Genomic DNA, 6,000 nt, shown 5'->3' on the forward strand with positions numbered 1-6,000 from the left:
GTTTCCCCCGAACTGAGCTCTGCCACTTCCCACCGACCTCTGTCCAATGGGAACTAAGTCCTACAGCTTTTCGCAAGTTATAACAGCACTGTTCCACTAAAACAAGATCAAAGCGCTGCCAAAGGTTGAAAGAGCAAAGGAAATAGCATCAGAAAAGCAAAGCAGAAGGATTAAACAAGAGGAATTCAAAGTTGTATTGCACTTGCAATGCCTGCTCTTATTTTGTTCTGTGTTCCAGTCCCCATTTCAGGCCTTTATGACAGCCTGCTCTAGCAATATATTTAATCATGTGCCTAACTTTGAACACCTGAGTAGTCCCATGGAGATTAAGCAGTAAAGTACCATTACATGGGTCTTCTCACAGGTTTAAAGTGAAGCGGGTGCTTTAGCCTATATTAATTCTCCTTCTTTTTCTTCACAGTTGGAGCACTGGCTATTTTGAAAACTGCACCTTACAGTACATTGACCAGGGGTTCTCAAACTGGGGGTCGGGACCCCACAGAGGGTCGTGAAGTTATTACATGGGGGGTTGCGAGCTGTCAGCTTCCACCCTAATCCCCGCTTTGCATCCAGCATTATTAATGGTATTAAATATATTAAAAAGTGTTTTTAATTTATAAGTGGGGTCACACTCAGAGGCTTGCTGTGTGAAAGGGATCACCAGTACAAAAGTCTGAGAATCAGTGACATTGACAGTGAAAGCCGGGTTACATACATGGATGCTAAACAAATGCTTTCATTAAGTGAAGGTGTTTTGCGGAAGTTTTCTATTAGAATGCTAATGAAATGAATCAATGGGACGTAAGGTCCAATATGGCACACACATACGCATGTGCTTAACTTTATATGACAGTAGTCCCATAATTGCTCACATGTGTAAAGTTAAGCATGTGTTTAATGTTTGTAGGATCATGGCTTTTGTGCTCAGAAACTCACACAAGGCACTCAGCACCTTGCAGGGTTGGGCCCTAATTGCTCTGGGATGTGTAAAAAGATGCTGTGACGTTCCCAAGAGGGACACAAAAGCCTGGGTACCAACCTCAGGGCAGACTGTTAAAAAACTAGGGCCCAAACCCCAAATTGGTCATGAGTTCTAAACTGTGATTTCACCAAGCAATTGCACTAAGTGTAAACTCCTCAGGGGCCTTAAACAGAATCATAGACATTCCCCTTGGATACTCCAGTCTGTCTTGTCACCCACGTGAGCATATCTCTGTGATAGATGGGCCTTAAAACTAAAATTCACAGTAATATTCAAGTTATTCCTAGTCCCAAAGGACCAGTCATTTACCCCAGGTCAACTGTGCTGTACCTTGCACATCAAGGACAGGGTTTGTAGCCAATCCTGTAATACATTTTATGAAAATTTATTAAATAGGAAAAGAAAACTAGAGAGTTATTTACAAGGGTAAAGCAAGTGAATATAGACATATGAATGAGTTCTAGATTTTAAATGGTAAAAGAGGTTTCTATAATCAGCAAGCTCTGTTTGTTCTTTAGGGTTAACCCCAGCTAAACAGCTGGGGCTTTCTTGCTTAGGCCTAGGAAATGCCTTGCCCCCCACAGAATTCCAGCACCAGAGAGATCCTTAGTTCCTTTAGTTTGGCGTTTTTACTCCCACACCTGCCATGGGCTCTCAACTGCACACTCTGGTGCTGGGAAGAGTCCACTTGCATGACTCACATTCATTGGGAGGAGATCAGAACAATAAGAGTCTTTAGTCCATTTGCTGACTGTTCCTCAAACCAGAAGTAGAGAGTTTCCAGTTGTAAGATCCAACAACAGCCTGTCTGGTATTGATGGGATTCCTCTTTCGGGAGGGGGTGTAACAATTTAGCAGCTCTTCACACGAATTAATGTCCCGCTCCTGTACAGTGATGCCTACAGTCACAGAGAGGTTCACACTACATCCGCCCAAATATTTCATTCAATATGGAATACACGTATTACAACTAAAGTTAATGCACGCAGTAACCACAAATATTCAACAGAGTCCAAAGACTAAAAACTTCCTGTCAGTCTAATACTTATTTTATCACTATTAAACCACAAGTGACCCAGACAGATTTCAGCTATGTATCTGTCAGTCTTCAGCTGAGACATGGGGACCTTGGCATGAGCTGGCGCCTGGTCTGCCAGGGTACAGATGCCATTGAGAAAATGTAGTACAGAAATAAACAAGGGAAGGAGTAAATCTAAAATAGAAAACTGGTTACCTTCATCTAAGGAGAAGAAAAAAAGAAACTAACAAAACAGGATTTTTTTAAACATGACTAAATTCAACAGGGTCAACATATTTAATCTATCTGGAAAGTATTTGGTGCCAGCTTTATATACAAGGAGCAACATTGCTAATGGTCAGCAATGACAGGTTTCAGAGTAGCAGCCGTGTTAGTCTGTATCCGTAAAAAGAACAGGAGTACTTGTGGCACCTTAGAGACTAACAAATTTCTCATTTATACAGTAATCACTTTAAGGCCCTGATTTAGCCAGGTTTCTAAGCAGATGCCTAACTTTAAGCATGAGACTAATCCCACTGAAGTCAATGGGACTACTCACGTACTTAAAATTAAGTACACGCTTAAACTCCTGATAGTCTGATACCTGTTGCAAAGCACTGAACCCAATTTCCACTCCAGCCAATTTGGTCCAAGTGCTGTATATTACTGTAAACTTCCTTATTGCCAGTGTAAATGATGCATGGTATTCTGTGGATTTATGGAGGAAAGAGAGCAATTCTGCTACAAAGCAGGAAAAATGTATCTATTATGATGTGGCTTTTAGAGTTTAATGGAGCAATTATTCATTTTCAACTACTCACTATGAAAAAAGCATTAGTTCATTATGCTGTAGCTATATTTAATATGTTTTGGGTATTTTGAGTGCTTACAGAGTCAGCCATGAACACTCACATATCTCATTGGAAAGCTAATGTTCCTTGGCTATGACCTATGGCTTTGCTGCCAGAAGACACATATGATATATAGCAAACATATTGGGCCGGATCTTCTCCTGGTATGAATAGATGTATTTCCATTTACTTCCTACATGGCAATAAATGGGCAAATATACTTTTGGGGAGATTTATTATAATTTTCTCAAATTAGAAAGAGCAACTTAATGAGTAGAATTCTTCAATTTCTAAAAAGCAACTTATCTGCACTTAATATATCTATTCCTCAGCTGGACTTATGCCATAAGTTTTGTATTGGTATAGTATTGTATCCACTATGCTTAGAAAAAAGGTGATTGATGGAATGGGCAAAGTACACAAGGTTTGTATGGCAGTCCATTTCAAATGAGACTCCAGAATAGCTCACTAAAGGCCACATTCAGCTCCCAGGGAGTGAAGTCAAAGGAAGTCTTGCCCATTGACTACAATAAAAGTTGGCTCGGGGTGTAATTGCAGCTGCTGTTTAGGGATCATAACACAGATATAGTAGTAGCAGTGGCTTAAACCTTATATGTGTTCTGAACAGATCAAAATGGGTCCTAACAGTGCACAATACAAAGAAGGGTGATTTGGCTAACAAGTTCTGAACCTTGCTTAAGTCTGTGTTTACTGTGCTCCTCAATAAATCTTGAAATGCACCTCAAGAGAAATCAATATCATCCTATTATCTTCCCTGAATGGATGCTATTGAAATAAATGGCAGATGATGTACTGTATACCCTATACCATCTGTGATACTACTTTACGTCAGTAGCATTTACACTGACAGGTCATTTAAAAAATGTTTAAATGCTCTTGTGTAAACATCACACAGCTGGAATTAGTATTACTACCGCAATTTTCACATTGTCAACATATTCATGGTTATGTTCTAATGTCAGAGTTACATAACAAGGTATTATATATCCTTTGTTATCATTATCATATAGTGACAATGTCTTGATATGTGCAATGTAATTGTACCTGTGTTTAGTCCTAGCGTAATAGACAGACAAAGGTTTGGTCCAATAAAAGATATTACCTCACCCACCTTGTCTATCTAAAGTCTGTGCACAGGCACACAGAGATGTGAACCCAGAATATAAGATGATGCAGCGTAATATAAAGGTTTTATGTAGTATAGTAGTGTAGACTAGCCCTGAGAGTGTGCGTGTGTGTGTGAATAGTATGGTGCAGTGCATCGAGGAAGCCTCTGAAAGACATGACCAGAAATGTGTAATTGAGACTTTAAAGGTCCTAAATATCCAGCGATAGTTGTGTCTTACACCAGTTAAGTACAAAAATAGACAATATTGCCAAGATATTGAAGCACAACTTAAATGCTGTGGTGAGCATATGTGTGAATTAATGAACAGATCCCTACCAACAGGTAAACTACAGTGTAATCAAAAAATGAATCCAGCAGAAAACAGGCCGGTGACATTAAAGGAAGTGATGCTTGTGGTCAAACAGTTACAAAATACTTTGTCTTGTTATTTCATCAGAATTGCTAAGAGTGGCAGCCTGGATTTAGTTCTCTATCTTCATAGAGTTGGCTTAAAAGTTTAAGAAACTGGTCACATTCCAGAAGACTGGAAATCTTTTTTCAAAATAGGAGAGTGAACAATTTGCTCAATTCTAGGGCAGGGGTCAGCAATCTATGGCACATGTGACAAAGACAGCACACAAGCCGATTTTTAATGGCATGCTGCTGCCTGCCAGAGTCCCGGCAGGCAGCAGCATGCCATTAAAAATCCTGCCGGGCCCGGCCTGGTTGGATAAGGGGTAGGGGAAGTCTGGTGACAGGGAGCAGGGTAGGTTGGATGGGGGTGGGATCCTGGGGGAGTGGTTAGGGGTAGGGGTCTCTGGAGGCAGCAGTCCGGGAGAAAGGGGGGGTTGGATGGGGCATGGGAGTCCTGGAATCTGTCATGGAGCAGGGGGTGGATATGGGTCAGGGCAGTCAGGGGACAGGGAGTTAGGAGGGTCCGGGGTGGGCAGTTAGGGTGGGAGGTCTCTCTAGGGGGTGGTCAGGAGACAAGGAGCTGCAGGGGTTGAATGAGGTGGGAGTTCTAGGGGGGCTGTCAGGAAGCAGGGGTGTGTAGAGGGGTTGGGGCAGCAGGGAGCAGGGGGGCGTTGTATGGGTCGGGAGTTCTGGGCTTCCTATCAGGGGGTGGGGAGTGGTTGGATAGGTGTGGGAGTCCCGGGGGCTTGTCTGGGGGTGGGGGTGTGGATAAGGTTGGGGACAGTTAGGGGTAGAGTCCTAAGGGGGCAGTCAGAGGACAAGAAGCAGGGAGGCTTAGGTAGGGTGTGGGGTCCTGGGGGGCAGTTAGGAGCAGAGGTCCCAGGAGGGGGTAGTCAGGGGACAAGGAGCAGAGGGCTGGTGATTCTGAGGGGGGCAGTCAGGTGATGGGAAGTAGGAGGGAGTGGATGGGGGCAGGGCTAGGGCATAGCAGGGGTGGGGCTAGGGCAGGGCTTTTGGGGTGCACACTCTAACGAAATGTGCTGCGCATGCCTATGGGCAGAAGCTTGGTCCTGCTGGCTTCCCTGCCTCTTCCTATAATATGATGGTTTCCTGCCCCTCCTCTGCCTCTCCATCCCTTCCTCCCTGCCGGCCAAGCAGCTGATGGCCCTTGCGAGGAGGAGGTCAGGAAGGAGCAGAGTCAGAATGCTTACTGATCCCGGCGGAGGAAGACAAGAAGTGGGGGCAGGGCCTTGGCGAAAGGGGGGTGGAATAGGGGCATATCCCCCACAGCCCCTGCCCTGATCTCCCCCACACACACCCAGCCCTCTGCCCTGACCCCCCCTCACACACACCAGCGCTCTTCCCTGAGCCCCACAGCCCCGCACACACCCCAGGTCCGTGCCCTGAGCCCTGTACCCCTCTCATAGACACCCAGCCCTCTGCTTGACTCTTTCACACACCCCATGACCCCACCCCTGACTCTGGCACCCCCACACATACCCAGCACCCCCACACCCCATGCACCCCCCACATACTGACTCTTGCACCTCCCACATTACCCCCGAGCATCAAACGGGAGCTCCTGCACACACACACCCTGCACATT

Source organism: Gopherus evgoodei, chromosome 3, assembly GCF_007399415.2.
Source record: "Gopherus evgoodei ecotype Sinaloan lineage chromosome 3, rGopEvg1_v1.p, whole genome shotgun sequence".
NCBI classification, from domain to species: Eukaryota; Metazoa; Chordata; order Testudines; family Testudinidae; genus Gopherus; species Gopherus evgoodei.